At 33.4% G+C, this 25,109-nt stretch overlaps 1 pseudogene; it reads left to right on the forward strand.

Moving 5' to 3' along the window:
* The first annotated feature begins 23,354 nt into the window (after window positions 1-23,354).
* Window positions 23,355-24,300, forward strand: LOC123939160 (annotated as a pseudogene).
* Window positions 24,301-25,109: the final 809 nt, after the last annotated feature.

Raw genomic sequence — 25,109 nt, forward strand, 5'->3', positions numbered from 1 at the left:
AAAAGACAAGAGAACAACCACCACTACTTCATAGAGAGAACTTTTATTTTTAACTCGTTCCCACTATTCTGGTTCTTTTTTTATTATATATGTAATTTCTTAACCTATAACCATTTGATGTCCAGGACATCAAATTCCATAATAACCTCCTAACCTGAACTTTTTGATACCTGCACCCATGTTTTTCTTTTGCTTTTCTGTTTTTTAAATTTTTTTTAAAAAAAATTAGTCTAGTTTAGTCTAGTTTATTCTTCTTTTATTTTTATTTTCTAATATTCATATAGAGTTAAACTTCAAGGTAACCCCATTTCCCCAATCAATGCTACCCCTATAGGTAAAACAATTTTTAATCCCCCTTTACCTGAGGAAAGTTGAATCCTTTAACAAATATATCAAGATACACCCAGGAAGAATCAAAATAACCTTCCTCGCCCACACTGAGAATGTATAACCATTCTCCCATCGTTTTCTTCCACCAGTGTTTCTGTGTATTTGTGTTTGTCTTGTTAGTATATAATTCTTATACTTGGATTTCTTTTTGATGAGGTTTTTCCCTTTATTTTTTGCTTTTATATATATACATATGGTTTTTTTTCCACTTGTCATATACTTTTATCAGTCTTTTTGTTTTTCTGTTTTTGTTTGTATACTTCATAAATCTTACCTTGGGGCCCATTTGGACTGAGCCTTCTCTTTTATCTTCCCTTTTTTTCCTCTCTCTCTCTCTTTTTCTTTTGTTTTTCTTTTTCTTTTCTTTTTCCTCTCTTTTGGGTGGAGTATCCTGATTGCTTAGAAGCGTTCCAGGTTGCACCTTGACTGCACCATGGCTGATACATCCAGCTACATACGATCAGTCATCTCTTTCAAAAATGACTAGGAGGAGAAATGCCCAACAGAAGAAAAATACAGAGGATGGGTCTTCTACAACAGAGCTAATGGCTATCGACATAGACAATATATTGGAAAGGGAATTCCAGCTAACAATTATCCAGGCAATAGCTAGGTTGGAGAAAATCATGGATGACCAAACAGAATTGATTAGGGCAGAACAGAAAGCTACCAGGGATGATGTTCACAATGCTCTCAATGAGTTCCAATCTAATCTAAATTCTCTAAAATCTAGGGTAACTGAGACAGAAGATAGAATTAGTAATCTGAAGGACAAACAGATAGAGAGAAAGGATCAGGAGGAAGCCTGGAACAAACAGCTCAGAAGCCACAAAAACAGAATCAGGGAAATAAATGAAGCCATGAAATGTTCCAATGTCAGAATTATTGGAATCCCTGAAGGGGAGGAAAAAGAAAGAGGTCTAGAAGATATAGTGGAAGAAATTGTCTATGAAAATTTTCCCAATCTCACGAATGGAAACAGCGTTCATGTACTAGAGGCAGAACGGTTTCCACCCAAGATTTTAGATTCTCGAAAGTCTTCACAGCACGTGATAGTTAGAATGAAGAATTATAATTCTAGGCAGACCCTCTTGAGAGGAGCTAGGACAAAGAAGCTCCTAACATACAGAGAAAAGCCCATTAGAATAGCATCAGACCTGTCCACAGAGACCTGGCAAGCCAGGAAGGAATGGCAAAATATATTCAGGGCACTAAATGAGAAGAACATGCAGCCAAGAATACTTTATCCAGCAAGATTGACATTCAAAACAGATGGAGAGATAAAGAGTTTCAAAGACCGACAAGGCTTAAAAGGCTATGCAACCACCAAGCCGACACTGCAGGAAATATTAAGGGGGGTCCTATAAAAGAGAAAAAAATCCTAAGAATATAATTGAACAGAAATATAGAGACAATCTACAGACAGAAAGACTTCAAAGGTAACATGATGTCAATAAAAATGTATCTATCAATAATCACTCTCAATGTGAATGGACTAAATGTGCCCATAAAATGACACAGGGTTGCAGATTGGATGAAACGACAGGATCCATCCATATGTTGTCTACAGGAGACTCATTTTGAACCTAAAGATACACCCAGTCTGAAAGTGAAGGGATGGAGAAGCATCTTGCATGCCAATGGGTCTCAAAAGAAGGCCGGGGTAGCCTCTTCAATAAATGGTGCTGGGAAAATTGCACAGCTATATGTAGAAGAATGAAACTCGACCATTCTCTTACACCATACACAAAGATAAACTCAAAATGGAGAAAAGACCTCAATGTGAGACAGGAATCCATCAGAATCCCAGAGGAGAACATAGGCAGTATCCTCTTCGATATCAGCCACAACAACTTCTTTCAAGATATGTCTCCAAAGGCAAAGGAAACAAAAGCAAAAATGAACTTTTGGGACTTCATCAAGATCATAAACTTCTGCACAGCAAAGGAAACAGTCCACAAAACAAAAAGGCAACCCACGGAATGGGAGAAGATATTTGCAAATGACAGAACAGACAAAAGGTTGATATCCAGGATCTATAAAGAACTTCTCAAACTCAACATGCACAAAACAGATTATCATGTCAAAAAATAGGCAGAAGACATGAACAGACACTTCTCCAATGAAGACATACAAATGGCTATCAGACACACAAAAAAATGTTCATCATCACTAGCCATCAGGGAAATTCAAATTAAAACCACATTGTGATACTACCTTACACGAGTTAGAATGGCCAAAATTAGCAAGACAGGAAACAACATGTGTTGGAGAGGATGTGGAGAAAGGGGAACCCTCTTACACTGTTGGTAGGAATGCAAGTTGGTGCAGCCACTCTGGAGAACAGTGTGGAAATTCCTCAAGAAATTAAAAATAGAGATTCCTTATGACCCTGCAATTGCACTGCTGGGTATTTACCCCAAAGATACAGATGTAGTGAAAAGAAGGGCCATCTGTACCCCAATGTTTATAGCAACAATGGCCATGGTCGCCAAACTGTGGAAAGAACCAATATGCCCTTCAGCAGACAAATGGATAAGGAAGATGTGGTCCATATACACGATGGAGTATTATGCCTCCATCAGAAAGGATGAATACCCAACTTTTGTAGCAACATGGATGGGACTGGAAGAGATTATGCTGAGCGAAATGAGTCAAGCAGAGAGAGTCAAGTATCATATGGTTTCGCTTATTTGTGGAGCATAACAAAGAACATGGGGACATGGGGAGATGGAGAGGAGAAGGGAGCTGAGGGAAATTGGAAGGGGAGGTGAACCATGAGAGACTGTGGACTCTGAAAAACAATCTGAGAGTTTTGAAGGGGGAGGGGCTGGGAGGGTGGGGGAGCTTGATGGTGGGTATTATGGAGGGCAGGTATTGCACGGAGCACTGGGTATGTTGCATAAACAATGAATTCTGTTACACTGAAAAGAAATTAAACTGAAAAAAGAATGTAATGAGATATCCCCTCAATCCATTCAGCAAGATTAAAATTACAACACAGGAAACAACAGGTATCGGGAAGGATGTGCAAAAAGGGGCACGCTGTTACATTGTTGTTAAGAACACAAACTGGTACACTGCTCTGAAAAAACAGTATGGAGGTTCCTCAAATTTTAAAAAAAGAACTCCCTTGATCCAGCTGTTACACTTGTAGGTATTCTCCCCAGGGACACAGAAATACAAATTTGAAGGGGTGCATGCACCCTGGTATTTATATTTATAGCAGTGTTATCACCAATAGCCAAATTATGGAAGGAGACCAAATATCCATCAGCTGATGAATGGAAAAAGAGGAGGCAGAATGTACCTACAATAGAATAATACTCAGCTATTAAAAAAGAATAAAATCGTGCCATTTGCAACAATGTGAATAGAGCTAGAGACTATAATGCTAGGGAAATCAGTCAGTCAAAGACAAATACCATATGATTTCACTCATATGTGGAATTTAAGGAGCAAAATAAATGAACGTAGAGGAGAAAAAGAGGCAAATAAGAGACAGACTCTTAACTATAGAGAATAAAATCATGGTTACTGGAGATGAGGTGGGCAGTTGGATGGGTTACAGAGGTAATGGGTATTAATTAGGGCATTGGTAATGAGCACTGGGTGGTGTTTGTAAGTTATGAATCACGAAATTATACGCCTGAATGTTATATTACACTGTATGTTAACTACCTTAAATATAAGTAAAATCTTGGAAAAAGTACAATCTTTCAAAACTGAATAGGAACAAATGCAATATGTGAACAGACTGATTGATAGTAATAAATGTGAATTGGCAATCCAAAACTCAGAAAACAAAATTCAGGACAAGCTGGTTTCAAGGTGAATTCTACCAAACATTCAAGGATAATTTCAACCTATTCTTCTCAAACTAATTCGATAAATAGAAGAGGAAGAGAAATGTCCAAATTCATTGTGCAAGTCCAGCATCACTCTGATATCAAAACCAGTCAAAATTATGGGCCAATATTCCTTATGAAGATTGATGCAAAAATTATGATCACAATATTAAAAATACAATTCTATTTCCATTAAAAAATCATCTCATCATTATCAACTATGATTTATTCACAGATGCAATTGTGGTTTAATGACACAAATCAATAAATGTGATAAGTCAAAATAAAGAAGATGTTAGCCATATGATCTTCTCAATAGATGTAGAGAAAAATATTTGAGGAAATACAGCATTCATCCATGTAAAAACTCTCAACAAATTCCATTTTGAGGAGCATGCCTCAACATAATACGAGCACATTTGAAAAATCCATGGCTAACAAAATACTCAATGGTGAAAAACTGAGATCTTTTCCTTTCTTATCAGGAAAAGACAAAGATGTTCATTTTCACCTCTTTCATTTAACATAACCCTGGAAGTTCTAGCCACAGTAAACAAGTAGAAGAAATAAGATGCATCCAAATTGGTAAGGAAGAAGTAAAGCTGTCACTATATGAAGATGACATGATTCTGTATATAAAAACCCTAAAGAGTCCAACAAAACATTATTAGAACAGGTAAATGAATTCAGGAAAGTTCAGAATGTAAAAGTTATAGAAATGTTTTATTTCTATACAGTAATAACAAAGTAACAGAAAGAAAAAATAAGAAAGCCATCACATTTACAGTCACACCAAATTATCTAGGAATTTTTAAAAGATTTTATTTATTTTGAGGGACAGAGAGAACATGAGCAGGGAAGGTACAGAGGGGTAATCAGGCTACCTACCTGACACAGGACTCAGTCTCAAGACCCCAAGGTCACGATCTGAGCTGAAGGCAGATGCTTAACTGACTAAGCCACCTGGGTATCCCAATCTAAAAATAAATTTACCAACAAAGCAAATGACATATACTCTGAAAACTATAAAACATTGATGACAGAAATTGAGGGTGACACAAATGACATATTTCATGCTTAAGGACTGAAATAATTAATATTGTTAAAATACCCATAGAACCCAAAGCAATCTACATATTCAATTCAATACTCATCAAATTCATTTTTCACAGAACTAGGACAATTCATTCTCAGATTTTTGTGGATCAATAAAAGACTTCAAATAGCCAGAGCAATCTGAACAGAGAATAAAGCTGGAGAAGTCACAATCCCGGATTTGAAGCTATACTACAAAGCCATAGTAACCAGAACAATATGGTAGTGGAACAAAAATAGACACATAGATCAAGAGAACAATATAGGGATCCCAGAAATAAACTCACATCTATGACAAAAGAAGCAAAATAAAGAATGGAGGAAAAAGATTCTTTTCTATAAATGGTGCTGAGAAAACTGGTCAGCTAAATGCAAAGGAATGAAACTAGGCTAATTTCTTGCACCATACTCTAAAATAAACTCAAAATGGATTAAAGACCTAAATGTGAGATGAGTAACCATAGGTAACTAAAAGTTGTAATCTCTTGAACATCAACCTTAGCAACATATTTTTGGGTGTATCCTCAAGCAAGAGAAACAAAAGGCCAGATAAACTAACCAATGTTCTAACAAACATTAAAACTAAACAATGATAAAAATATTTTGCAGAATAGAGGAAACTATCAACACAATGAAAATGCAACCCACTAAATGGGAGAAGACATTTTCAAATGATATATCCAGTGAGGGGTTAATATCCAAAATGCGTAAATAATTTCTACACCTCAACATTAAAAAAGAAATAAACTGATTAAAAATGAGTAGAGGACTTGAACAATTTTTCCAAAGAAGACATACAGATGGCTATCATACAGATGAAAGGATGTTCAACATCACTAATCATCAGGGAAGTGCAAATCAAAACCACAATATAACAATATATTAGCTCAATTGGCTAATACCAAAAATCAAAGAATAAAAAGTGTTGGGAATGATGTGAAGAAACGGAGCACTTATTCACCATTGGTGGAAATGTAAATTGGTGAAACAGCTATGGAAACAGTATTAACATTCCTCAAAAAATTAAAAATGGAAATATTGTATGATCTAGTAATTCCATCACTGGATATTTAGCCAAAGAAAACCAAAACACTAATTTGAAACTATATTCACTTACATGTTTCCTACAGCATTATTTATGATAGGTAAATTTTGCAATCAACCTATTACCAATTACACACATAATGTAACATTACTCAGCCATAAAAGAAATCTTATGGGGGCGCCTGGGTTGCTCAGTGTGTTAAAGCCTCTGCCTTCAGCTCAGGTCATGATCCCAAGGTCCTGGGATCGAGCCTAGCATTGGGCTGTCTGCTCAGCAGGGAGACTGCTTCCTCTTCTCTCTGCCTGCTTCTCTGTCTACTTGTGATCTCTGTCACAAGTCAAATAAATAAATAAAATCTTAAAAAAGAGAAATCATATGTAATCTTGTTTTTCATGACTATGAAGTGATCTCAACATGGATTATGATGAGTGAAATAAATATGACTAGAAAAGAAAAATGCTGTATGATTTCATTTACATGCAGATTCCTAAAAAAAAAAAAAAAAGAAACAGAAAACAAAGAAGCAAACAAACTAGGAACATTTATAAATATAGAAAATAAATTAGTGGTTGCCAGAGGGGAGATGACTGGGGGTTGGGTGAAATTGGTGAATGGGATTAAAATGTATAAACTTTCAGTTGTAAAATAAATACATTACAGGCATGTAAAGTACAGCATAGGGGATATAGTTAATAATATTGTAATAACATTGAATGGTAACAGATAGTAACTACACATATCCTGGTGACCACTGTGTAATGCATAGAATTTTTAAATCACTATATATACACCTCAAACTAATGTGACATTGCATATCAACTGTGCTTTAACAACAGCAATGAAAAGATAGGAAGTGGGTTTTAAAAGCCTCTTCAAAATAACTCAAATGCTAATTTTATATTGTATATATTTTATCAGTATAATAAAATATGTTAATATAAAAACTGATTTTACATTCCTGTTTGAAGAAAGAGTCATTACATTTTATTATTTTTTTAAATTTACAATTCTTATAGAAATAATGACTATAATGGATACATAATTATTCTATAAAAATGCATTTATTGTTTTATAAACACTTCCAGAGTTCTTTCACATACTTAAAAATAAATAAATAAAATGGTATCATAATTCCAGACAAAATAAATAATACATTTTTCATATCCTGATTCAACATAATCTTTATTTTTTTAATGATTTTCCTTCATGTGGGAGGGCCTGGTGGTTAAGGAAGGCACATGTTGCATGCAGCACTGGGTGTGCTGCATAAACAATGAATCTTGGAACACTGAAAAAAAATAAAATTAATTTTTTTTTTCTTTATTGCTTTCAAATCTCAATTTTCCTTTTCAATTTAATTCCTTTATTTATATAATAAATTTCAGTTTTTAATTTCCCACTTCAAAATTTTTGTTGGCAGGATTAACATATGTAATGATTGTTAATTAAATATTTGAAAAATTTTGAAAAACATTAAAAAAATTTAAATTGCATATTCTGTTTATTAGAATTTTATTGTGGGTATTTCAGTCAGTTGGAAAGTAAGATTTTTTTTTTTCTGATGAAGTTGTCTCAAGACCATAATTCTCTATTGAATCTCTCTAAGTTTAATTGGTGGGTTGGAATCATAGTCCCTGTGGTGTAACCAGTATAAATAAGTCATACCCTAAATCTAGGCACGTTATCCCTATAGGGAGACCCGTTTCTACTCCATTTCCTTTCATATTTTCTCATTGCTTTAGATTTAAAATGTAGAACTTGTATCATTCTATCAGTTTTACTGTTCTGACTCCTAAATACAAAAAAGTAGGTGAAGAAGCCAAACTTTTGCCTATTACTAAGGGGGTATATTCTTCCTTTTCTCCCGCAATTGGCATTTTCACATTGCTTTTTCCAGGAATTTATTTTTCTTTCTATTTGAATTATCAAATATTTATAACTGGAATCACACAAAAATTCAAGCCAAAAGGGATAATCCAAGAAGAGGCTGGATCACTGATCAAAGAAGAGGCTGGATCATATACCTGGATTATCAGGTATTATGATATATACTCTATGAATTATAATTGTTTAAAGAAAAAAATCACTAGATTCTGTATGTAACATTTACATAAATTTTAACTATTAGAAATAACAATCAGATTGTAATCTAGATGTAAACTTGCTGACGTACTGCAGCTAAAAATTATACTGGAATTTAAATATGTCCCTAAACCTGACTCATCTGCAATGCAAGTCAATACATGTTCATGACCATGTCAGTCTGAAACGCCAAAACGCAAATTTTCTTTTCCAAATTTCCTCCAAATGAAATGACTAGATAGGATCATGTCAAGTAAGCTGAGCCACTACAATCCCTTATTTTAAAGAGCAGACTTCAGTATACATGAACTAGTAGATTTTATACCAATTGATTAATTTAACATTATATATTCTCTATAAGCCAGATAATGAAACATAACACAATAACAACTCCTTTTGTGCCCAGTATGATTGTGCTGTATAGAAGGATTTTATATTATTAAGATAATTATTATTGTAGCAAAATATCTAAAGCTTCATTGTTTCTATGTCTGATTTTGATCATCACAGTGTATCCATGGTTGTAGATCATGAGAAGCAATATAGTGATATAATTGTATAAGAGCTAAAATATGGACAAAGAAAACTACTTTTGATATCAGAAGATTGGTTATTCTTCTGAATTATGTCATTATGTTTAGCTTTTTATACCACAGGATTAATCAACTAAAGCTAACTGGCTACAGGCAAATTGAAGTCTTCAATACATCTGGAGACTTTGACTCTTGAATAAAGACCCATGGCCTCCTAGAATTCTTTCATTCATTCTTAGAACATGATTACCACTCAGCAGAGCTTTGCAATCAGTTCTAGATAAAGAATGCCAAGCATAAAGGACAAGCAGCTCTTGAATGGTGGGAAGAGAATGGTTGGTGGCTTCAAATGTTGGGATATACAAAGATTGTTGTTATTTCAGGCATGGTTGTCAAATTTTATTCCAAACAAATGACCTGGGCTCGACTTCATACAAAACATAAAACTGATATAAATCAGAATGTTTATTTTTTAGAATTCCACTTAAATCAAAATTACACATATAGTCATTTTAAAGATAAATGAAGTAAATGCAACCATGAAATGAAGCAATAACCCACTTACCTGAACAGACACAGACACAGTTTAGGATTGACATAAAAATACACCTTCATATATTCAAAAGACATTACATAGAACTTCATGCATAATTTTAGTCTTTCATTCTCATTTTTCTTACTTATATAAAAGTGTGTGTGTGTGTGTGTGTGTGTGTGTGTGTGTGTGTGTGTGTATTAGGAAAAGAATGAATGAGAGATCTTAGTCCTGGAAAATGGACCATTTCTGTTTAAAGTTAATACTTTATAAATGACAGGAGGTAGCAATAGAAGAAAGGGTCAAATGCCTGAGAACAGATTACACAATATCCATAACCATAATTTCTTAACATAAAATGGAGGAATGACCTGAAACAAATAATACATTATATGTTAATAAAAAATAATGAAAAATAAAAACAAAACAAAAACAGTTAAACCTGAAGATTGTAGAGAGTACCAACTATGCTCTGCTTTAAACAAGCCTGAAATCTTTTAAGACTGATTGTATAAAAATATTTCAATTTATTTTGCATATTTAAAAGGCTATTCCTATAACTATACTTCATAATGTTATTTAAAGTTTATAAAAGAAAAAATGTAGGAATTATTTTCATCACCTTGTTAATAATATAGTCACTATTTCCCTTCAAAATGATTACTTGAAAATTTAAAGAAATTAAAAACTAAAAGAAAACTAAAGAAATTATTTAACCAAGAAATTAATTTACATAGAAATTTGTTTCCAACCAGAATTGGGTAAATGTTTTACTACCATACATTTTTTTCCAATTAGAATGGACAAATATTTCATATATTTATATTTTTATTTTAACTGCATCCCTAATTTCACACTCCTGTTTGTCATTCTAGCAGTAAGTACTCTGAATCCTTAACATTTTTGTTTGACCTGTTTCTCTCATCCCAATAAGGGAACTTTCTCTTAGAACTGCTGTCATGTGTTTTCATAAATATTGTTATATTGTGTTTCTATTTTAATTTGTCTCAATTTTTCCCTTTTTGATTTTTTTCCTTTGACTAACTGGTTTTTTAGGAATGTGTTGTTTAAATGTTCCCCATATTTATAAATTTTAATTTTTTCTTCATTTTATTATAGTCAGAAATGTTACTTTGTGATTTCAGTTTTTATAAATTAAGACTTGTTTTATGGTCTACCATAGGATCTATAATGGAGAATGCTGTGTGTGTACTTAAGAAGAATATGTATAGTGCTGTTCTTGATGGACTGGTCTGTATATGTCTGTTGTTAGGTTCAATTTGTCTAAAGTATAGTTCTAACATAGGTCCTATGTTTCCATACTGATTTTCTATCTGGATGATCCATTCATTCTTTAAAGTGAGGTGTTGAAGTCCCCTAGTATTATTCTATTTTGTTAGTATTTTCTTCATATATTTAGCTTCTCTGACGTTGGGCCTATATACTGACAATATGATGGTCAATTCATCCTCTTGATGAATTACCTTTGTCATTAAGGAACTTCTTTGTCTCTGGTGAGTTATTGAAATAAGTACATTTTATCTGCCATTCATATCCATGTCTGCTATGTTTTTGGTCATTATTTACATAGAATATTTTTTTTTTGCATCCCTTCACAATCAGCCTATATTTATACTCAAAGCTAAAATAAGTCTCTTGTATGAATTATATATTTTGATGTTGTTTGCTTATCCATTCAGACACAGTATGTCTTTGATAGGAAAATCCAATCAGTTTCTGTTTTAAGTGGTTATTTATAGATGAAGAATTTCTATGGCCATCTTTTTAATTGTTATGGCCCTTGTATTTCCATTCTTCCCTCTTACTTTCTTTGTGATTTGATCACTTTTTTGTGATGGTATGTTTTGATTCCTTTCACTTTATATTCTGCAGATTTACCCTTTATGATTGTAATGAGACTTCATAAAACATCATATAGTTTAACACCCTATTTTAAACTGATTACAATTTAAATTTGATCAAATACAAAAGTCTATAATTTTACTTTTCTTCCTTACATTTGATATTATTGTTGCAATTTATACTTTTTTTTAATACTGTGCATCATGTATGTAGGTTATCATATATGTAGGTATTTTAATGTTTGTATTTTTAAAAAATATTTATTTATTTATCTGACAGAGATCACAAGCAGGCAAAGAAGCAGGCAGAGAGAGGAGGAAACAGGCTCCCCATTGAGCAGAGAGCCTGACACGGGGCTCGACCCCAGCACCCCGGGACCATGACCCGAGCCGAAGGCAGAGGCCCCAACTCACTGAGCAACCCAGGAGCCCCTTAATGTTTGTCTTTTAATGTTGTACTAAAGATTATAGTTTATTACAATATTAGAAAATTCAGAATTTTACTGCATATTTACTTTTACCAGTGAGTTTTATATGTTCATATACTTTATGCTGTTAATTAGCATATTTGATATTGTCTTGAAGAACTCTCTTCAGCATTTTTTTTCAACAACTATATTCTTTCTTTATTTATTTTTTCAGCATAACAGTATTCATTGTTTTTGCACAACACCCAGTGCTCCATGCAAAACGTGCCCTCCCTATTACCCACCACCTGTTTCCCCAACCTCCCACCCCTGACCCTTCAAAACCCTCAGGTTGTTTTTCAGAGTCCATAGTCTTCAGCATTTCTTATAGTGAAATTCTAGTGACAATCAATTCTCTTCACTTTCTTTTTGTTAAGGGTGGAACTTTTGAACTCTCTTTCATTTCTGAAGGGCAGTTTTCCAGATAGACTACTTTTTAAATATATCATCCCATTATACCTTGGCCTACCAGGCCTCTGTTGAAAAATCTGCTGATAGTTTTATAGGGGTTCCTTTGTATGTGATGAGTCTCTTTTATCTTATTTCAAAATTTTATTTTTGTGTTGTCACATTTATTTTTATTATATTGTGTCTCACTGAACATTCAACCTGACTTAAATCTCCTTGGGAATCTTTGGACTTCTTACACCTGGATGTCCATATCCTTACTCAAATTTGGGAGGTTTTCAGTCATTTTTTTCTAAAAAGAATGTTTTCCTTTTCCCTCTGAGAGTCCTATTATTATATTCATATTGTGTACTTTAATGTAGAAACTTTGCACTTTTCCTTTTTTTTTTTTAATTTTTACTCCTCTGGTTAATTTCAAATGACTTGTTTTCAAGTTAATAATTTATCCTTCTTGATCAAATCTCTTTTTAAAGCTTGCTATTCAATTTTCCAGTCAATCATTGTACTCTTTAGTTATAGATTTCTTTTTGTTTTTGTTTATGGTCTCTTTTTCTTTGTTAAACATCTCATTTTGTTCATTTACTACTATTTTCCTAATTTCATTTAGTCATCTGTCTGGGTTTTCTTTTAGTGTACTGAACTTATTTAAAAGAATTATTCTGAATTCTTTGTCAATCTGTTCATAGATCTTTCTTTAGGATGGGTTATTGAAGCTGTGTTAGTTTCCATTAGTAGTGTCATGTTCCCCATCGTCTTCATGATCCTTGCATCTTTACGTCGATGTCTGCATATTTGAGAAAGTGGACATTTATTGCATGATTAACATGTTCATTTTGACAGAAAAAGATCTTTACCAGTCATCTCAAACTGGTGTTCCAGTCAGGCTAGCTTATACTATATATGGGGAAGTGGGGCATTCTACTAAAGTCTCTGGTTTGGTGAAGACAGTGAACCTTTTGATTAGCTAAGATCTCTATCTAAATTATGGTTCAGCAGATCAGCAGGCTGGGCTCTGTGATCTGGCACTTCCATTACCAGGGTTTACGGCTAGGCCCTCTGGATGGGTGAGATCACTGACTAGTCAGGTGGGCTTTCTAGTTAGACTCTATAGTACAGCATAGCAGTTGGCTGGGCTTTGCACTCAGGCGGGACCACTGACCTAGATCCCTGGATAGGAAGGGATGTATGCTGTGATTCTTGCCCAGGCAATGCCACTGCTACATTCTGCAAGTTCTTGGGATCTCAGGCTGAGCTCTGTGAAGAAGCAGTGTGACTGGCTAAATTCCATGATCATGCTGAGCCACAGCCTGGATTCTGTAATCATCCTTGGTCAGGCAATATCCCAGGTTTTACTCCTTTAATAGGTGATGTCACTGGCTGCGCTATATTTTCAGAAAGGCTACATTTGAACATAGCTACAGATGGACTAAATGATCAGGTAGGTCCACTGGCTGTGATTGGTGGTCCCAGATAAAATGAGGTTTCAGGCTATGTCCCACATTTGGGTGGGACTACAGACTGGAATACGTAGTGTTGCCCTCTCTCCTCTGTAGTCAAAGAGGGTCACAAGGCTTGGAGCCACAAATGGACAGGACAAATGATTAAGGACCTTAGACAGAACTGTTGATTGTGCTCATTGGCCATTTATGGGATTGTAGTTCAGCTTCATAGATGGTTGAAGCTGCTGGCTGGGTCTTTTGGTCAGGTAAGTTTGCCAGCAAGGAGATGGTTTTATCACAAATGCATATGTACCAGTTGGTGAGTTTTACACCTTTATTTATTTATTTTTTTGGTGCAAGGGAGATTCTAGGTGATCTAACCCTTCCAGTTTCCTCAGCATTCTCCATGACATGAGAAAGAAATGAGGCTGCTGACAAATGCTCCAGAATTCCAAGGAAGCTTAATGTCTGCCTTGAAATCTCTTTTCTTGACTATAGAAATCATAGGCCAACATTAGTGTTAACTGGGGAGGGATGGCACAAAGTTAAACAGCTTCTACTCTTCTAGCTAATATAGATGGTTTTGGTTTGTGTGCTTTAGAGGGCTGTTTCAGTCTCACTCCTCGGTTTTCAGTTTTTTATAGATGTGTTGTTGTCTGTGGATAGTTGCTAATTCATATTTCTGTAAGGGAGACTAAACTCTGATGTCAACTATTCCATCATCTTGCTGATGTCACTTCTAAATGATTTTGTATATCCCCTTTAAAATTATTTTTGAACTTCTACATTGGTGTGGGCATTGTGTCAAAAATTGGGGAAATATCAGTGATTAAAAATAGGTAAAATGTCACAATTCTTATATTTACATCCTATTATGGAGAAGAAATAATAAAGTCATGATAAAAATATGAGAATGGTTAATGTGAATAAAAATAAAACAGGGTAAAGAATATATGACAATTTAACATTAACTTATGAAATAAGACTTCTCTAATAATCAAATAATGGAGAAGAGACCTAAATGAATTGAAAAAAAAAATAGGCCACAATTTATCTGGTGAAAGAGACTGCCAGAGAGAGAGAATAGTAATATTTTCCCTTTACTAAGTATGTTAAACCCAGTGATACTTATTGATATATCTAATAAATTTATATTGTATTCTCTTGCATTTTATACTAATCTATATCATTTTTATTGCTTTATTTTAAAGACTTTTTTTACTATGTGGTCTATGTCCATATAACCAGTTTTATATATTTGTTCAGTTTTTTTTAACAACACATTCAAAGTTATAAATTATAGTTCATAAGGAGTAACATGCCCTTTGTTTTATTTCTCTTTATACAATGTGTACTGGTTCCCTAATATAAACAAGATAAAATACCTTTCAAATATCTTTTCTCTTTTTTGTCATCCAATCCTAGCTAATATTTCCTAGTGTTTGCTACTCTCTATCTTTAAATATGCTTCATCTTTCACTACTTGATTTATTAACCCTAAATTTTTTTACTGCCAAATATTAACCATGAAGAAACCATTCAGTTTAATCTTCATTATTTTTTTTTCAAAATCTTTCTTGACTCAAGCTAATTCCCATTTTACATATCTCTGTTTTCTGATGATCAACTCTTCTTGACAAGTCATCAAATCTCTGACTCTTGTATTTCAGCCTCATGATGTTTTCTCACTGTAAAAACTACTTTATTAAGATTTTTTTTTTCTGGTTGTAAACACAGTTTCAGTATTGTATTAGGATTTAAACCTGGCTTGTGACAACAAATTTCAGATCAATCTATTTGCTCTCCTAAAAAGTTTGCTAATTATTTTTTTGCGGTTGTTTCCTTTTTTTCTATAGTATTTTTGGTAAGAAAATGCATTTTCATATGTTATTATTTAAAGATTTAATTTGTTTTTACCATTATTACCAGTTAGATTCCATAAAGTTGCTGTCATGGGGGAATCCCTTCCACATTTCTCAAGTTCTACTGCTTTGTCATATTCACTCCCACAATTTTCTCCATGTCTTATGTCTTTCTATTTTCTTGTTCTTAAATTTAAGTGTTGTTTACACACAAAATTACATTGGCTTCATTTGTACAATATAGTGATTCCACAGATTTATACATTATGCTATGCAGACCACAAATATAACTACTATCTGTCATTTTACAATGTTATTACAATATCATTGACTGTATTCCTTATGCTGTCCCCTTTATTCTCATGACTTACTCATATCACAACTGGAAGACTGTTTATCTCCCATTCTTCTTCACTCACTTTGCCAATTCCTTATGTCCTTGCCTTCTGGTAACTACGCTTTTTTCTTCTCTGTATTAAGGTTTGATTCTGGGGGTTTTGTTTGTTTATTATTTATTGTTTATTAATTTATTTTAGAGTACACCCACATAAGAGTGAAATTGTATGGTATTAGTCTTTCTCAGTTTGAGTTATTTCACTTACCGTAATGCCATCCAGGTTTATTCACGCTGATGCAAATGACATGATTCATTCTTCTTTTTATGGCTGCATAGTATTCTCGTGTGTGTGTGTGTGTGTGTGTGTGTGTGTGTGTGTGTGTGTGTGTGCGCACGCGTGCCATATCATCTGTATCCATGTCTCTATTGATGGACACTTAGTTTGCTTCTGTATCTTGGCTATTTGAAATAATGTTGCATTAAGCACACTGTTTTCCATACTGGCTATACCCATTTGCATTACCATCAGTGGTGTACAGGAATCCCTTTTACTCCACATTTTTACCCACACTTGTTTGTTCTCTGTTTAACACTAGCCATTTTGACTGGTTTGAGGTGATAGCTAACTGGTTTTGATTTTCATTTCGGGATGATTAATAATGTGGAGCATCTTATATGAACACATATCTATATGTCTTCTTCAGAAAAATATCTATTCAGGTTCTCTGCCCATTTTTTAATCAGATTGTTTTGTGGTGTTGAGTTGTAAAAGTTCTTTACATATTTTGGATATTAGTTCCCTCTGATATATACCATTTGCAAATATCTTCTATTCAATAGGTTGCTTTTTTGTTTTGTTTTGTTGGTTTCCTTTGCTGTGCAAAAGCTTTTCATTATGGGAGTTGGGTGAACCTGGTAGTGGGTATTATGGAGGGCACATATTCCATGGAGTACTGGGTGTGGTGCATGAACAATGAATCCTGGAACACTGACAAAAATAAAATTAAATTTAAAAAAAGCTTTTCATTTTGATGTAGTTTCACTAGTTCATTTTTGCTTTTTGCTTACCTTGCCTCAGGAGACTTATCTAGAAAAATGTTATGACCAATTTCAAGGCAATTACTGCCTATTGCTTCTTCTAGGATTTTTATGATTTTATGTCTCACATTTAATCTATTCAGATCTCACATATTTAATCCATTTTGGGGTTATTTTCTGTGTATGGTATTAGAAAGTGGTCCAGTTTCATTATTTTGCATATAGCTTTCCAGTTTTCCCAGACCATTTATTGCAGAGTCTTTTTCTGATTGTATATTCTTGTCTCCTTTGGTCATAGAATAACTAACTACATAATTGCAGGTTTACTTCTGGCTCTTTATTCTGTGCCATTGATGTATGTGTCCATTCTTTATGCAGCACCACACTGTATTAATTACTATACCTTTGTAGTATATCCAGAACTGTGAACTTATAATATCTCCAGCTTTGTTTTTCTTCTTCAAGATTTTTTTTTTGATTATTTGTGGTCTTTTTTTTTCCAAACAAAGTTTAGATTTCTTTGTTCTAGTTTCTGAAAAATGTTGGTACTTTAATAGGGATTGCTTTGAATTTATACTGTGCTTTAGGCAATATGGACATTTTAAAAATATTAATTCTTCCAGTCTATGAGCATGGAATTTCTTTCCATTTTTTTGTGTCATATTTGATTTCTTTTATATTTGATTTCTTTTACTATATTTCTTTATAGTTTTCAGAATACAGGTCTTTCTCTCTCTTGGTTATTTGTTTTAGGTATTCTATTATTTTTGGTGCAGTTATAAATTGAGTTCTTTTCTGAAATTTCTCTTTCTACTACTTTGATATTAGTGTATAGAACCACTATCACTTTCTGGGTATTAATTTTGTTTCCTGCAAATTCACTGAATTCATTTGTCATTTCCAGTAGTTGGGATTTTTTTTTTCAGTATATAATATCATATCATCTGCAAATAGTGACAGTTTAACTTTTTCCTTACTAATGTGGATGCCTTTAATTTTTTCCTTGTTTGATTGCTGTGCCTAAGACTTTCAGTATTATGTTGAATAAAAGTCATGTCTCACTTCTTATTACTTTATTATCCCTGGGCATGACTGGTAGGGTGATCTCAGTCTTGACAATCCTGCCTCTTAGCTCCACCATCTCCTTCCCAGGCTCTCTCCAAGCCTTTCTTTTGATGTATCTTCTGATTGATCTTTGCATTTTGTCTATCAGACTTCTGCACAGGTATTCACATTAATGGAAAAAAAAACTCTTATAAGGAAAATTATTTTCTGATATTTTTGGATTGCTGACTCTATCAGTGACCTTGAATGTTGCTCTTCTTCTTTTCAGGATCTTCTGTTCCCATTTTTGGTTTTCAGCACAAATTTTTATGAATCACAGTACCTTTTTTTTCTCTATTACATGTCATTTGCATTTGGTTGGTTTTCTTTGTCTCCTGATTATAATGAAGATGTCATTTGTACTTTTGTTACTCCTTGTCCTGAATGTTTGGTATATATTTAAAAATTAAAATAGAAATAGTGGGGCGCCTGGGTGGCTCAGTGGTTTAGGCCGCTGCCTTCAGCTCAGGTCGTGATCTCGGGGTCCTGGGATCGAGTCCCGCATCGGGCTCTCGGCTCAGCAGGGAGCTTGCTTCCCTCTCGCTCTCTCTGCCTGCCTCTCTGCCTCCTTACGATCTCTCTCTGTCAAATTAAAAAAAAATTAAAATAGAAATAGTAAGATTATAAAATTAATTAAAGTTGTGTACTAACAGCCATAACTTCCTTACTTATATTAGAAAAGTTTTACTGTTTGCCTCTGTGAAGAAGGAGCTGATTGAGATTAGGGGGCACCTTGGTGTCTCAATAAGTTAGGAGTCCGCCTTCAACTCAGTCATGATCTCAGGGTCCTAGGATTGAGCCCTGTATCACATTCTCTTTTCAGCAGGAAACCTGCTTCTCCCTCTCCCTTTGCCTGATGTTCCCACTGCTTGTGTGCTCTTTCTGCAAATCAATAAATAAAATAAATAAAATAAGAATTTAAAAAAAATATTTTTTTATTATGTTCAGTCAGTCAGCATATAGTAATACTTTTTTTTTAAAGATTTTATTTATTTATTTGACAGATAGAGATCACAAGTAGGGAGAGAGGCAGGCAGAGAGAGAGAGAGAGAGGAGGAAGCAGGCTCCCCGACAAGCAGAGAGCCCGACGCGGGACTCGATCCCAGGACCCCGAGATCATGACCTGAGCCGAAGGCAGCAGCTTAAACCACTGAGCCACCCAGGCGCCCCTAGTAATACTTTTTTTAAAAGGGCACAAAATATATTCATTAGGGTACTTCTGCAGAGTTCCAAATAGTAGAAGATGATGGTGACTGGGAGAGAGAAGTGGTGCCTATGACAATGAAACACTGAAAAAATACATACTTATATATATTTATATATATATAATATATATATATTATATATATAAATATATAATTATATAATTATATATATATAATTAAAAGAAAAAATTTTTGAGTATATGATTAGTTAGTATGTATATCCCTCATTTTATTAGCAAAACTAATAACTAATATGATAAGCCATGAACAAAATGCCTGTAAGATCAAAGATTTTTTTCCCTTTTTCCTCTAAATTATTCTATCTCAAATAAAAATTGTTTTTTTTTTTTTTGATGGCTACTCAAACACAGGAAGATTTTTTACTATTTGTGCCTTACCTTAAGAAGGAAAATTATGTTACACAGTCCTGAACTCAGATAAATTTCTATATTGCTGTAATAAGACAGTATCTTATGAACTTTATACGTAATATAGAAATGTCTCTTTATTATGTTTATATATTATATTATATTTTTATTCAATATATATAACATATATACATATATAATGTTAAATTACATGTGTTATATTTATATATTCATAAATATATAAAATATAATTTATATGTAAGTATGACATATATTGTACATATATTCATAAAGTATACATATTTTATACTTATATATACTTATAAGTATATATACTTATTATGTAAAGTATATATATACTTTATGTGTGAAGTATATATAATATATAAAATTTACATTATATATATTATATAATATATAATAAGTATATAACACATACTTTATACATGTTATATATTTATGAATACATAAATAGAACATATATATAATTAGAACAAATAGAACATATATATAATTTCAGTAGTATTACAAATCACAAGGAATCAAGCATAATTTCAATAAGAGGACCTATATAGGTTTAACATTTTATCATTTCATGTTGATTAACAAAGTTATACACAAATAAACATTTCTTCTTTTTTGTTGAGAGTGCCAGATCTAGAGTAGGTTTCATTTTGAGTTCCATTTTCTCCTCTTTTGCATGAAAGTCTATAGCTTTGCTCTTTTTTTTTTTTTTTTTCATTTATCAGCATTGTTTATTGGCCGCTCCCCTATAAAATGCACACTGTGTAAGAACAGGGGTTAGGTCTGTTATAGACATTCAAGTATCCTCAGTGTTAAGAAAAATGACTTATGTTAGGTAGTCAATATTAGAGAGACATATGTTTGTTCAAGACCAAGGGTTACCTTCTGATAAAGAGTTACTCAAACCTAAGTGATGTATAAACTACTTTACAGGAAAAGAAGTACTAAGTATTCCAATGGGTTTTGAAGGGTCAGGGGTGGGAGGTTGGGGGAACAGGTGGTGGGTAATGGGGAGGGCACGTTTTGCATGGAGCACTGGGTGTTGTGCAAAAAGAATGAATACTGTTACACTGAAAAAAATAAATAAAATGAAAATAAAAAAAATAAAAAAAAGAAGAAAATAACATGGAGATGAGCGTCTTTACGTAATATATAGTGGGTCAAGTGACCAAATGCTAATAGCCATCTGATGTAACAGCCAGTAGTACCATATTCATGCTTCAGGAAATAATTTGGTTTAAAAAAGTGGCATCATCTATCAATCTGAAGATATGCTTTTTCAAAATATTTGTCTTTTAAAAGTTTTGACTGTATTTATTTTGTTTATATTTCCTTTTTATAATTTTAAATGAGCATTCAAAAGTGATTTGGTCAACATTGGAATATAGCTTTGCTCTTAATGATGCCATGCATCAAATGTTAAGCCCTAATGTCCATTGACCAGCTTTGGTTAAATATGTGTTAAGTCTTCATTTTAACTAAATTTTCTCATTGATTTTCACTTGGATTATGATGTAATTTTATGCATGCACACAATTATAGATATGGAATAATAATATTTGGCAATTTAACTTTGATAGTAGTCTTTTTTAAATATGTTATTTATTTGATAGAGAGAGATATCACAAGTAGGCAGAGAGGCAGGCAGAGAGAGAGAGGAAGAAGCAGGCTCCCTGCTGAGCAGAGAGCCCAATGCGGGGCTTGATCCCAGGACCCTGAGATCATGACCTGAGCCGAAGGCAGAGGCTTTAACCTATGGAGCCACAGAGGCGCCCCTGATAGTAGTCTTAATATTGATCAAGATATTGGATTACATCTTAAAATAAAATATTTGCATAAAAAGAAAACAGGAGGTGAATTGTTTTCCTGCATAAATAATTTTTTTAAGATTTTATTTATTTACTTGACAGAAAGAGATCGCAAGTAGGAAGAGAGGCAGGCAGAGAGAGAGAGGGAAGAAGGCCCCCTGCTGAGCAGAGAGCCCGATGGGGGCTCTATCCCGGGACCCTGAGATCATGACCTGAGCAGAAGGCAGCGGCTTAACCCACTGAGTCACCCAGGCGCCCCCCTGGATAAATAATTTTAATATTCAAACATATCACTTAAAAATTAACAAAATATACAAATACATAGAAAAAAACAATAAATGCAAATAACAAACAACTTCCACTTAAAAATAAATATTAAAGTAATTATTTTCACAAATTACATTAGAGGCTAAAAATAATAAAATATACTTTGTTCATGGTAAGTTGACATGAATAGCTTTCAATCATGTCAGGAAGAAACATTTATTATACTACATACATAAGATTGGCAAGCTTAATGTCCTACATTTTGTCAACTATTTCTATTGGGGAAAACTTTAAAGTAAATAAATAAATCTTTAAAGTAAATAAATCAAAGTATAAGTAATTATATATTTTTTATAATGTTATCATTTATGGTAATAAATACTAACCAACTTCAATTACATTTAACAAAACAATTGCTAAAACAAGTTGTTTCTTCTAGTGTACTCAGCAGTTAACAATGATATTTGGATAAAGATAGTATAAATCAATGTTATTTTTAAAATTTATATATCTTATTTTTCAAATATTATGTACTAAAACATAAAGTGTTCAGAATAAATTATAAACAAAAATAATAAATACTAGGTGACTATAAACAGCATTGAAATATTTCAAAAATTAACACTCAACATTTGTTTTTGTTTGTCTGGGTAACTCACTAATTTATTAATTATTTATTTGTTTATTTTAATTTTTATTTGACAGAGAGAGTGAGTGAGTGAGTGAGAATGAGAGAGAACACAAGTAGGGGGAGAAGAAGCAGACTATTCACTAAGCAGCAAGCCTGATGTAGGGCTCAATTTTTTGGGGAACTCTATCTCTCCTTCTATCTGAATGATATCCTTGCTGGATAGAATACTCTTGGATGTAGATTTTTCCCATTCTGCACTTTGAATATATGATGCCACTCTCTTTTGGTTTGCTAAACTTCTGTTGATAAATCTCCAGCTTCCCTTGTAAGTTAGGACTTCTTTTTTCCTGTTGCTTTTAAGATTTTTTTCTTTAGCACAATATTTTTCAAATTTAATTGCAATATGTCTTGGTGTTGGCCTGTTTTTTTTTTTTTTTTTTTTATTTTGATGGGAATTCTCTATGCCTCTTGGATCTGGATATCAGTTTCCTTCTCCAGATTAAGGAAGTTTTCATCTCATTTCTTTACTTAAATTTTCTTCTCCTTTTCTCTCTTTTTCTTCTTCTGGGACTCCTATAATATGAGTATTACTGTTTTATGGAGTCACTGAGTTCCTTAAATCTATTCTCATGTTGCAGAATTCCTCTGTCACTCTTTTTTTCAGCTTCATTATTTTCCATTTTGTCTTCTGTATCATTAATTCATTCATCTGCTTTCTCCAGTTTGCTGTTCATTGCCTGAAGCCTGTTTCCAAGAGAAATATTGTGATGGTGTTTTTATTAGTGCTGTTCCCATTTGAAAGAGGGATATATGCTCAAGGAAACAGAAGAAGGAGGCATTTTCCATCAAATAACACACATTGAGAAAAGTACTATCAGTCTTTACAATATGAATGTTATAAAAGGAAGATAATCATATTAGAAAACACCACAGTTTACCGTTGTTCATTTTATCATCATCTTTCCCTAGAATATTAATCCTTTTATAAATTGAAGTCTACAGGACAATGGAGGAAAGCAACAACAGTTCTGAAAAGGGATTTCTTCTTCTGGGATTTTCAGATGAGCCCCAACTAGAAAGGATCCTTTTTGTCATAATTTTGCTTTTCTACATCTTGAACATTCTGGGGAACACTGCCATCATTTTGGTATCCTGTTTAGCCCCCAAACTCCACACCCCAATGTACTTTTTCCTCAACAATCTCTCTTGTGTGGACTTTTGCTTTACAAGTGTTGCCCCACAGTTGCTGGTTACCATGAATAAAAAAGAAAAAAACATGAGCTATGGTGGATGTGTGGCCCAGCTCTATGTGGCCATGGGGTTGGGCTCCTCTGAGTGTATTCTCCTGGCAGTCATGGCTTATGACCAATATGCTGCTGTCTGCCAGCCTCTGCAATACACAACTATAATGCATCCTCAGCTCTGTGCATCCCTGGCAAGTGTAGCTTGGCTCAGTGGACTCATCACCTCCTTAATTCAATGCTCCCTTACTGTGCAACTGCCACTTTGTGGTCATCATAAACTGGACCACATTTTCTGTGAGGTTCCTGTGCTCATTAAGCTGGCCTGTGTGGACACAACTTTCAATGAAATAGAACTCTTTGTGGCTAGTGTAATTTTTCTAATTGTACCTGTGTCACTCATCTTAGTCTCCTATGGCTTTATAACAAAAGCTGTGCTGAGGATAAAAATCAGCAAAAGGGCTCTGGAAGGCCTTTGGGACTTGTTCTTCCTGCCTGATTGTGGTAATTATGTTCTATGGAACCATCATCTTTATGTACCTTCAACCAGCCAAAAGTAGCTCAAAAAACCAGGGAAAATTTGTGTCTCTTTTCTACACCATAGTCACCCCACTCTTAAACCCCATTATCTATACCTTGAGAAACAAAGATGTGAAAGGGGCCTTGAGAACACTGGTAATGAGAAATGTTCTTTTTTCAGAAAATATATGACTGTAGGTATAACATTAGTGGGCTATTCTTAGCTCACATATTATTTGTTCTAAGTACTGGGTTGTTTTTAAACAATGCCATAAGGAATAGTAACAGAAACAGAATTCTGTAAGAAGCTAACATACTCAAGTCACCGTGGTTTTTCATTCTCTCCAAACATCCTTTGAATGAATCCAAGATCTTATGTTCTATCTACTTTGCTCTTCTTCAACCATGTTATCAAATCAATTTTCATGCACAAATTGTTTCATTCTGGAGTCCATGTGTATCTTGTAAACCTCTGCATATTCCCAAAAGCTCAACTGAAATGTTACCAACACTCCCTAGCTTTCTTGAATTACCATTCACCTCACCTTTAAAAAAATTGTCATAATATATGTTCCCATGAAACATGAAATATACTTTATTTCTATATTTTCAAACACTGTGTACATGCATACACACATAATATATATGTTATAGATCATGTGTATATATGTATACTTCCAAGTTCATAACATATTATATGCATATATATGACATGATCTATACCATACATATTATGTATATGTGTGCATATATATAATATTTATATATACATATATATAATAAACTTGGAAATAATATATAATATGTAACTGTTTCCCCATGAGTTTAAACTAGACAATGGACAGATTTCACTATGTTGGCTTATTTGTATTATGAAAAACATAAACCTAATTCAGAATTGTAATACATTGATTACATTTGTAATGTAAATTATGACTTTATTATTAAAATAGTGAAATGAGTAAGCTTTTATTAAGTTTATCAGTTCACATATTATTTAT

The sequence above is a fragment of the Meles meles genome, chromosome 3, assembly GCF_922984935.1.
Source record: "Meles meles chromosome 3, mMelMel3.1 paternal haplotype, whole genome shotgun sequence".
NCBI lineage: Eukaryota > Metazoa > Chordata > Mammalia > Carnivora > Mustelidae > Meles > Meles meles.